A 12,546-nucleotide genomic window follows, 5' to 3' on the forward strand; every position below is an offset into this window, starting at 1 on the left:
CGGAATAAACTTGCCTCTGATTCGATTTACTAGCTATTCGCAACAAAAAAATTTCATCCCGAGATTACCAAGTTTCTCGACTTAAGATTATAAATAAAAATTAATAACAAACATTCAAAAACTCAAATAATATATAAATAGAGTTTATTGCCGAATCAATCCTCAACATATTTATCGATAATCATTCATGTCTAATAAACTGTATCTCTAGCAATTAAGGTAAATATTTCACATCAATCAAATATTGTAAAAAAAAAGGATTAAAATATTTAAATATTCAAAATGTTAATTTAATAAATCGATCAATAATAAATATCTGGAAAAAACATAATAATCCAATAATACTCCTATCGAGCCGACTAGAATTATCTCAATCAAAATAATTCATATATTTAATCCCACTTTTAGATAATTTAAAATTATTTAGCTCAAGATAAAATATCCCAAATTCTAAATTATTTATCCAAATATTAAAATAATCAAATACTCAGCTAATTAGTTTGTAATTTACTTTTCAAAATAATATCTTTCAATAAAATGCACGTGTCATCCAAAATAATATAATAATACCACATTCATCAAGTCAATAAAAATACTTCTTTTATTATTATTATCATTTTTATTATTTTAAACTCATGTTTTTTTAAGTAGAATAAATATTTAATTTCAACATTAACTTGACTTTTTATTCAACAACTAACGACTTAAAAGTAACATTCATTTTATTTTACTAAATAATCCCCAAATTAAAGATCAACCCATCTCATTCTATCTCTCACATTATTTTCTTTTAATTTAATTCTTCAAACCAAAACTAATGCAAATTTATGCCGATATGATTCTTTTCAACCATATTTTAAATTGGTTCGGTTATAATAAATCATTACATCAATTACACAATTACTCTTTTATGAAAATTGTAACTAATATCCAAATAATTAGATAAACTACAAATATTTATTAAGAGCAACTCCTTTGGGATCCTAAATTTAAATTCTAGGAATCTGGTATAGAATAGAGCTCCAACATGCTAGTGAATTCTTAAAAAGTTAGCATCCTTCATTCATGCATTATAAATAAGGAACCACTAGTGATTCATAATCTTACTTTTAATAATAAAAAATTCATTTCTCTCCTTCTCCATTTCAAAAGGATAACTAGAGTTTAAATATAATAATAAAATATTATTAGAATATATTTATAAGGAATGTTATTAGAGTTGAACTACCATAAAATATTTTTGAGAAAAATGTTAGAAGATAACACTCTATTCGAGTTGCTCTAATAAACACAACTTCCTCATTTTAAATGTATTTACCAAATTCTTAATATTTTACTCCACTCCCCCTCATTACCTCACTCACGGAATATTTATCATTTATTCCAAATTAAATTTAATAATCCCAACTAATGAATTAGATCCAATAATCATTTAACTATAACTAATTTATCCAAAATTATTACAACCCAAATGAATAATTCTAATCCCAATATAAATTCCCATTTATGCAACCACTCATCTTTATTTTATTTTACTTCATTTTATTTTACCCAATTCAAACAAATTATTCATTATAAAATAATTGTCAAATGACCAAAACATCCTCATCTTCAACCTCCCATCTTCCTCTCACCATCCTCACCACTAACCATGGCTGCCACCACCGTCCGGCCGCCGTCCGGTCAAATTCCGGCGAAGCCCTTTACCCCATTTTCTTCCCGATTCTGCTTCCCCATGACCCGATCTATAATTTCCTCTTGGTCGTTTCTCAAAAATCAAACCGTAATCAAATCAACTCCTCTCTCTCTATCTCTCTCTCGATCCCGAATCTCTCTCTCACCCACTCCTTCTCCTTCTCGGCCTCATAATCTCTCCCTGCCCCCTCTTCATTTTTCCGTTTATCTCCGCCATCGCCACCACCACGACGGTGGTGGCTGCTCACTCTCACCTCACACTACACAACACACACATCTCACACGATTTACACACACTCTATACACATAACACATGAAAATCTCTCTTTCTCCGTGTTTTCCGATCCCATCACCGCCATGCCGCCACCACCGCCGAGCCGCCATGGCCGTTGGTGGCCTTCACCAACACCCTCTTCTCTCCGATACATAACAAGGCAATTTCCCCTCATTCATCGACTTATTACTGTACGTAAGGATTAGTTAAGAATTAAAAGGCCCGATGAAAGCCCAATTACATTAACCCTTATTTTTTTCCAGATTGTCAAATTAATTGAATTAAAACAGTTCATCAATATTCGTCAAAAAAAAAAAACAGTTCATCAATACAAATCTTCCTTACGGACATATATACCAATTAATGAAATTGCAAACATATATAATTATTACTATAATTGATGAAATTAAGTCTATCATAAAGAATTTAAATCAATAAAAACATATGAATTGAAGTTGAAATTATTACCTTAAAGAGTGAGTATAAACTTATTTGATAATAATCTTCAAAATGAACTTCTTGATTCTCCCAAATCTTAACACCTCTTCCTCCTAATCCACTATTTCACCAATTTGTCAAGATTTTTTATTGTTTGAGTGCTAGAATGAGATCAATGAATTGATAAAGAGAATTATTTAAATATTATATATTTTAATTATCTTTTACACTAAGACAGAGCATGGAGGAGTATTCTATAAGTTTCTATCAACTTCTAGATAAATGGGTTAAGTTCTATTGACACAACTTTTTTTTGAATACCTTGGAGATCACTTATATTCTAAAACTTAAATATTGCATAAAAATATTGCAAAATATATTATTTTGTGAATCATGCTCTACAAAGATCTTAATTGTATTCAAAATCTTGAATATCATATATGTACTGGATGTAAAACATTACAAAAATACTTTATTCTGCAAAACATGTTAAGTTTGCAGAATATTTGTTCAGTTTGCAGAAGATACACATTCTACTTATTAAACTGAAATGATCTTCAATAATTTTAATGAATTAGTGATATTCGTAAAACATATTTTACAAAATAATATATTTTATAGTGTTTTGATTGCTAAACATATGTGGTCTCTAAGGTTTCCGATGAAAAAGTGTTCTCCATAGAATTTTTCTCTCTCTCTCTATATATATATAGACAAAAGTTCAGTGGAGTCCGTATTTTATTTGAAGACTTGGAGTCCTGCTTCCTGCTTATATAGGCCGTTAGATTGTATGAAATGGACGACTCGTTTTACATTACAGGTGTATAAAATAAAATCTAAAACTAATTGTATTACTTTACATAGATCAGGTACTTTATTTTTTCTTACTCAATATAATTTTTTTATCTATAAAAACTTTTTATTTATGCATAAAACTTTTTTTTGTCATTTACTCTACCTCAAATATATTACGCTATAATTTTTATTATGCTAAGTTATGCATTTGAACTCTATTTTTGAATATTATTTTCAAATATTATTTTTTTATTTTAAATTATATTTTTTATTTAGATTTTAAAGTACAACACATTATATAAAAAAAATCTACAATATGTTCCGCACTCTATTTTTTTAAACATTTCACATAATATTTTATTCTACAAGTTGCATTATATTTTTTATTTACGTTTAAAAGTACTACATGTTATAATTTTAAGTACTACACTCTATTTATAAAGTTCTACGATTTCTTTTGCACTATAATTTTTTAATAGTTTTTTTCACATAATATTTTATTCTGCAAATTGCATTATATTTTTTATTTAGGATTAAAGTACTAAGTTTTTATTTATGTATAAATACTTTTTTTGTCATTTACTCCACATCAAATATATTACATTATAATTTTTATTAGACTAAGTTATGCATTAAAAATCTATATTAAATATATTTTTCACATATATGTGTTTTGCATGTTAAATTATATATACTTTATTTAGATTTTAAAGTACTACATTTTATTTATAAAAAAAATCTACAATAAGTTTTGCACTATATTTTTTCTAATATATTTTTAACATAATATTTGATTTTGCAAGTTGTATTATATTTTTTATTTAGATTTAAAGTACTACTCCCTCTGTCCCATTAAATTCTATACATTACTTTTTAGCACGCTTTTCAATACTTATTTAAAACGTAACCCCACAATATTTTTTTTAATTTTTTTTTTCTGAATAAAAGTTTTATGTTTGAACTTTTATTCAAATTTTTTTTTTTTGAAAAGCATTATTAAACTGTATTTTATAGAAGTCTCGAAATGCGTGTAAATAGTAAACGTATACAAACTAGAGGGACGGAGGGAGTACATTTTATAATGTTAAGTACTACACTCTATTTATAAAATTTTGCACTATGTTCTTTCTTTCATTTTTTTAATATATTTTTTTCACATAATATTTTATTCTGCAAGTTGTATTATACTTTTTATTTAGGTTTAAAAGTATTATATTTTATAATTTTAAGTACTACATTCTATTTATAAAGTTCTACAATATGTTCTGCACATTATTTTTTAATATATTTTTTCACATAATATTTTATTCTGCATGTTGCATTATATTTTTTTATTTACAATTAAAAGTGCTAAATTTTATAATTTGAAGTACTACATTATATTTATAAAGTTGTACAATATATTCTGCACTCTATTTTTTTAAATAAAATATTCAAGTTTGATTTTATTCATGTTACAATTTAAATTACTCTACTATATTTACAAAGTTTGGCACTCTATTTTTTTAATATATTTTTAACATAATATTTATATACATGTTACATTACATTTTTGAGATTTATAAGTAATATTAACCGTGTCTCTCACTCATCTTTACCGCACAATCTTACAAAAATATAACGGTAGTTATATAGGTCTCCAGATCTCCAAATAATATTGATCTCCACCGAACCCAAATATATATATATAGAGAGAGAGGAAAATTCTATGGATACCACTTTTTCATCGGAGACCTTGGAGACCACATATGTCTGCAATCAAAACACTATAAAATATATTATTTTGTGAAGTATGTTTTACGAGTATTACTAATATATTAAAATTATTGAAGATCATTTAAGTTTAATAAGTAGAATGTGTATGTTCTGCAAGCTGAAAAAATATTCTGCAAACTTAACATGTTTTGCAGAATAAAATATTTTTGTAATATTTTATATGCGGTACATATATGATATTCAAGATTTTGAATAAAATAAGGATCTTTGTAGAGCATGATTCACAAAATAATATGGTTTGCAATATTTTTATGCAATATTTAACTTGCAGAACACAAGTGGTCTCCAAAAAAAAGTGATCTCCATAGAACTTAACCCTATTTTATTATGTAAATACTATTTGATAAAATGAGATTATTATTTTAGCTATTCAAATTGAATTGAAAAAAAGGGAGCTACTTAAATATTTTATGAAAGATTTTAGAGAGTTCTAGGATAGAGACCACATATGTTCTGCAATCAAAACACTATAACATATATTATTTTGTGAAGTATGTTTTACGAGTATCACTAATTTATTAAAATTATTGAAGATCATTTAAGTTTAATAAGTAGAATGTGTATGTTCTACAAGCTGAAAAAATGTTCTGCAAACTTAACATGTTTTGCAGAATAAAATTATTTTTGTAATGTTTTATATGCGGTACATATATGATATTCAAGATTTTGAATAAAATAAGGATCTTTATAGAGCATGATTCGCAAAATAATATGTTTTGCAATGTTTTTATGCAATATTTAACTTTGCTGAACACAAGTGGTCTCCAAGGTCTGCAAAAAAAAGTGGTCTCTATAGAACTTAACCCTAATAAAATAAGCAAATATGTAAAACTAAGTTTTCGAACTAAATATATAGAAAATAAGTATGGATGATCAACTAATATAAAAAGAAAGAATTCAGTTTCACCGAATTCAAAATAATTAATAGATATAGCCGTTAACACAATATCCGAAAATATTAAAATTAAAATCTTTAAGATTTTAAAATAATAAAATAGACAACAACCTACCCCACCAACACTAATAAAATACTTTTATAAATTCTTAAAACAAAACACTAATGTTACACTCAATAATATTTTTTTTATAAGATAAATAAACGATCATCATTTCATCGAGCAAAATTTTAAATATAAGGGATATTTATCTATTTAAATCCATGTCGTTACAATGTTAATTTATGTGTCATTGTTTATTTATCGTATTTCAAATATTTGTGTGCTTGCATCTAGTTAATAAATATTTTAGCACACCTATATTGATTAATTGTTTGAAAATAATTTAATCATAATTGGTTAAGTTATGAATAAAATATTTGTAGCATAATTTTGATTTAATTAATTGAGACTTTATCAATTCAATGATAAAAGCTTTAATTCTAATAATCAAAGTTATGATTTATTAATTTTAGTGGACTTTAAATTATTTAATATTTAAAGAGGTTCATTAAGTTAATTGGTAACTAGCAGCATAATTTATTTCATAAAAATATAATATTATCAAGTTAATGATAATAATCGTATAATTATGAATAAAATTGTGCATTATCAATGTAATGGATTTTAAATAAATCAATATTTAAAGAATTCATTCAATTGATATTTGTTTATGTAGCATAATGTTGGAACAACAATTGTGGAACAATTTTTTTTTCTAAGTACAAAAGTTACTTGCGACCACAATGTAATCAAGGTCGCAAATAAGTACTTAACATTTTTGTTGTTGTTCATGGGAATACTAGTCGCAACTAAAAATTTACTCTTTTTAACTATTTAAGTTATATCAGTCATAGAGAGGGTCGCAAGTAACTACTTAGAATTTTTCTAAGTAAACATGCTTTCCCTCTAGTTGCAAGTAACTACTTAGATTTTTCTAAGTTTATTTACTTGCGACCTGACTTTGTTGCGATCTACTCCCCCGTAGTAGCAAAGTAATACTTGGATTTCATTTCTATCAAGTTACTTGCGACTTTAACATCGCTGTGATTGCAAGTTACTACTTAACCATTTCCAAGATTGTTGCTTAGGTTACTTGCGACCTATACTCCACAGAGGTCGCAAGTAACTGCCTTAGTACTTTATTGCTTTGTATGCTATGTTTATATATGCTCAAACAGTTCAAATCTTTTATCATATATACACAGATACACACAGTCGCAAGAAAGGTGATAAAAGAGAGAATAATTTTTAATCGATTGAAATAGTACCAAAACTCTACTAAAATTTCTAAAAGTTACAGATTTGTGAAGCCCAGGACCTACTCTATCATTTGACTGTAAAATCACACATTTTCACCTGTTAATTTGATAGATCTAAAATTGTGGTTTCTAAGAAATAAGGCTCTATTTGGTTTGTACTTAATTGATTATACTGTTTATTTGCTCTCTAGGGTTTTATTATTGCAAATTTGTTCCGCATAAATTTGTGTATGTCACATCTAGTCTCGAGTTATTATTTTAATTGCACGATAAATTTGTTTTATGGTCAAAATTTTATTCTCATTTTTTTTAAAATGGTGGATAATGTTACGATACCTAAAACAAATTATGTCTTGGTTATAAATCGTAATCTAGCTCACATAGTCTATTTTGAAGATTGGATTCGCTTTTTAAACGAGCTCTCGATTGTGCACTATGTATGTTTTAGTTACTAATATCCAATTAAATGTTGAGCTCCTCAGATACATTCACAACACATCTATAGACTCATCAGATGATGATGAGCTAAGTTTCTTTTTCTCCATTGATGATGAAATTATTCAAATCATTGAGGATGATTTCAATGAATATCTCCATCTTTCTCGGGATAATTTCGATGAATTACCACAGCAATGGGAACTATTTAGCTTCTTGAAGGCCATCAAGAGCACCAGGCCCAATAACAAGTTTCCAAAGCACTTCAACAAAAGTCATCTACCCAAACCTTTGAACTTGTTCTTTAACATTCTGTCCTACTAGACCGGTGGATTTCATGGACTAACACAGTTCATGAAGGAAGTTGGAGTAGCTGTTGCTAATAATCTTTGAATAAACTTGGGACGTCTGTTCATAAAAGAGATCCTAAAGAACCAAGCTCAAAAATAAGATCACATCTTATATGTCAGGTTTCTTCAGATTATTCTTAATGGTAAGCTCACAGAAGCTCAGAAAGCCTTGGTTCACAGTGACAACTTGAAAAACTCACAAGTCTTGTCCTGAAAGATGGTGGGTAAACTGTTCAGAGAAACTCCTTATGCCAACAACAACCCCATTCATGTGACGGACTTCAGATTGAGAAAAATAATGAGAAATTGAGGAATAAAATAAGGGAACCAAGGAAAATCAAATTATCTGCTCAATCTTGAGGAGCATCTTGATAATGACATGTAAATTCCTTTAACTTTCTTTGTATAGTTTAATTTTAATGAAGCAGTTTACAATTTATCTACTTTTTAATGTATTAGTTTTTATAGAGTGTTTTTTTATCATCAAGTCAACCTGAATTTATGTCTATAATTTTATTAGACATAAATTGGGGGAGATTGTTAGGAATATGTTGTAGTCTTGATGATAACTCACCAAAACACCTTAAATAGATTTATTTAGTATCATTTGTAGCCTTCAACAGATAATCTCAGTTTGTCTATCCGTTGAAGGAGTAGTTTATATTAATAAGTATGTAGCACATTCTATACACTGGAATAGATGGGGGATTTGGTACACTACGCCTTAAGTGAGCTACTGTAATGCAAGTGTTACAAGGAGCGTTACATTAGCTAATAAATTTGTGTCCTATTGTAACACTGTTTGATTAATGTTACAATAAATATAAAGCTAGTGTTACAAATAAATGTCGGTGTTGCACAACATGTATCACCAGCACTTGGTGTTACAATAGTTACATTTTTAATTTTTACAAATATTAAAATGAAAAATATCATAAATTAGTATTAAAATTATATTCTGGTTTATTAGTGAATAAAAAATATAGTATATTAGTATAATAAAATTTATAAATATAATAACACATAAATGTAAAAGATTCTTTATTAGTTTTTATTTATTATATAATATTTAATAATTAAAATTAGAAAGTAAAATATAAAAAATAAAAAAATGAAACATGAATTGGTAGATAAATTATTGGCGGCCATCTTCCCCCCCCCCCAAAAAAATGAATTATTATACTCACAAAGCTCACCTCAGACAAACATACTCTCTAATCCGACTCTCCCATCTCTCTCTCCACCGACCACCGCACTCCGCCTCTCTACAACCTCACTGTACCGTCTCTACAACCTTGTCGTATGTTTAAGGGCTCAATTAATTAATTAGTTGGGCTTGTTTTTCAAATAAGGGCTTTGATTTTGAGTTTAAAATAGGGGTTTCTTCAATTTTGAGTTCAATTATGGCTTTTAATTACTTAAACTTCAACGAATCGATCTTTATTTTTATTTGCAAGGCTTTTTCAGATCTTTGATTTTGCAGTGTGATTGTGGAAACATTGAAGGTGGATAGTCTCCAGAAGCCTTGTTCGTCGTTGAAACCCATCCTCCGTTGAGTGGTATTAATTCTTGTTATACTGCTTTCAAACCATCTATTTCTATTCAAAATGAAAGGAAGGTGACATGTTTTTGTCTTTTTATTAAAGGAATTTAAATTAAATGGAGGGTGAGAAGAAGAGGGATTATTATGAGTTTGGAGCTGTCGGTGTTACGGATAGAGTGGTGGATTTTATTAGAGATGTTGTTATGCATCCCGAGACTTGGTTGGATTTTCCTTTGCCTGATATTGATAATGAGGAAGGTGATTTCTGTAATATTGGTTTGTGTTTGCTTTGTTTTATTACGTTAAATGAATGTTTACTACGGTTGATTAAGCTGATTAGATTGAGTGATCGAGTTTATTCAAGATTTTGCTTACTCTTTTAAGTCAAAGGAAATGATTAGTTAAGTTAATTTGAGTTGTGTTATATGTTTTTTTTGTAGAATTTGAGGTTAAAAATTATGGTCTTGATGTATTACATATTGATATCATAATATGAGAATTCAATTTATATGATACAACTATTGTATAGAAAAATGCACGCCCTATACATTTGAGTTGGTATATATTGTTCCAATTTAATTTATAAAATTAAAAGCTTTTAAATGTGAGTCCTTTTTGTAGTCGTAATCTGATAAATTTCATCTAGTTTTTGCTTGTTATAGTGATTAGCAATGCTAGTAAATAGTAGCAGTTGTATTACATTGTAGGTATCAGAAGCTAGTTGCTCATGGTTTCACAGCGGAGGCCTCTACCACCTCCATGGTATTGGACTTGCTCAAATCAAAAGGGCAGGACCATGTTCTCCTTGATCAAAGCAGGGAGTTTTTTAAGGTACATTGTAGCTTATGTGTTTGCTAAGAAGTATGGTAATATATTTTTCAAAGTTCTTTCCAGGTGTTATGTTCTGAAATGATTTGATTCTCTGTTTGGTCCTACATATTCTAATTACGATGTCAAATATCAGTCTCTTTTTATTTAATATTAAATACATTCTACATCATTTATAGTCATATTTGCTCATATATCATGATCAGATTTCGCCTACTCTTGTATTCTTGTTGCGAGTGGAAAAAATCTGGTATTGATTTGATAAATGAGAGAAAATCACCTCTGACTTAAAAATATGTCCTTAACTAATAGATGAAAAATTGATTTGACAATTGCATTGTGCAGGTTCATTCGCATTTCACTATATGTATATAGTAAAAATACACAGCAACGACCTTAACTAATATTGTTGCAAGCAAATAATTGAATAACATACATAAAAAGAAAAGAGAGAGCGGATACGTCTGATTATGTAGGCTTGCCCAGAAGCAGGATATGAGGATTGTCCATCCTGCTACTCTGCTCAAAGGTCATCAAATCAATCTTCATGTTCTCTATCTGATATTGGTAATCTATTAAAACTGATAATATCGACTCTTTAAGGCTCTCGATACGTAAATTTGATTGTTGGAGCTCTATCTCTTTGTTTTGTAATTTTTGATTCAAGAACAATACGTCTGATTTGGACTTCTCTAACCCTTATGTCATGTGGCGACCCATTTCGTCCAAGTTTTCCAGGTCTGCAAGTTTAACTCTAGGATGTGTACCTGATCACCAAGATAGTGACCTTCTGTGTTCCTAGAGTTTAATTGATCCTGCAGATAATCTATTAAGACATTGTAACTCTGTTAAGAACGAGATCCAATTATATACATTGTCAAGTAAATGAAAAAGGGAAGACGCACTTAATATTACTAACTTTAGCAAATGAAAGTTTGACTTGTGCCGTATTGTGAAGTGTGTACTGCTCGACTATTAGATACCATTGTTCACTAATTTGGCTTCTTTTATACTATTGAGATGAAAAAAAGAATGTCCTATACATGTTTTAATTTAGAGATTAATTAGAAGTTCCTTTTTTGAGCAGGTTTTCTAGAGCAAACCGAGCAGAACCAGAAGCACTGCTGTAATAACTGTTGAAAGCAAGAAAGAGCATGGATCTGGAAGATGCCCTGGACAGAAGCAACATAAAAAAAACTTGGATGGAAGATATTTGTATAGGTGGAAAGGAATCAAATGCAGCAAAAAAATATAGACGTAGCAAGGCTCTTCTTTTTCTTCTTGTTTTCTTTAACTCATAGAAAACTTATGTAAAATATCTGAATATGTAATTTTACTTGCTACATTATTCTTAGTTATATTCAAGTAATTTTACTTGCTTTTCTTATAAATATATAAAATTGCAATGAAATCGAAAGCTAGCCCATTGAGAATAAGATTTAAAAATAATAATAATATATAAAATTAATATACCCCATTAGTTGTGGGCCCCATTTATGCAATCTTGATCAAGATATTGTATCACTCATTTTGTGTTACATTTGGGCCTGCTAGTGTTACAGTAGGTTCCTATTGTAACGTTTTCCCCTCTGTTACAATAGATCAGTGAAGTGTTACATTAGGGTGTCTATTGTAATGCTCGTATACGTAACGCCCCCTGTTGTTATAATAGACCTATTGTAATGCTTTTGGGGCCTATTGTAACACCATTTAGGCATTACAATAGCCCACTTATGGCATAGTGGTAGCTTTAGTAGTTTCTAAGTCATGTTGACTACTAGCAAGATATAAAAAATAGGAGGGCTAATTGTGAATATAACATGCTATGTAATTTTGTATAAGTGAAAGAGTATCAACTTTCATGAAAACAACTTCAACTTCTAATCTACAAAGCTTCAGCGGATGACTCTAAAAGCTTCAACGGATAACTCAATATGACTTCAAAGATAAGTCAATCAAGCCTTCAACGGATAACAGATAAAGAGTCAATGGATATTATCAAGAAAGTTTCAACGGATGACACTATTATAGTGTTAATGGATAACTTCTAAAAAGCTTCAACGAATAATCAATAAGATAACAGTTGATAGGGACTTGACAGAAACTGCCAAAGTCATATGGGTTGATAGTGCACAAAAGGAATGTGGCATCCTAATTGTAGGTGTTAGAAGAAAATGAAGCATTTTTATTTTCATGCAAAACAAGCTTGTTCAAA

At 28.7% G+C, this 12,546-nt stretch overlaps 1 long non-coding RNA gene across 1 annotated transcript; it reads left to right on the forward strand.

The window, feature by feature from the left end:
- The first annotated feature begins 9,384 nt into the window (after nucleotides 1-9,384).
- Nucleotides 9,385-11,704, forward strand: LOC141724296 (uncharacterized). The gene is made up of 4 exons (XR_012576579.1): nucleotides 9,385-9,519; nucleotides 9,607-9,761; nucleotides 10,211-10,334; nucleotides 11,419-11,704. It is a non-coding gene; the product is annotated as an uncharacterized LOC141724296 (long non-coding RNA).
- Nucleotides 11,705-12,546: the final 842 nt, after the last annotated feature.

This window comes from Apium graveolens, chromosome 5 (assembly GCF_009905375.1).
Source record: "Apium graveolens cultivar Ventura chromosome 5, ASM990537v1, whole genome shotgun sequence".
NCBI classification, from domain to species: Eukaryota; Viridiplantae; Streptophyta; class Magnoliopsida; order Apiales; family Apiaceae; genus Apium; species Apium graveolens.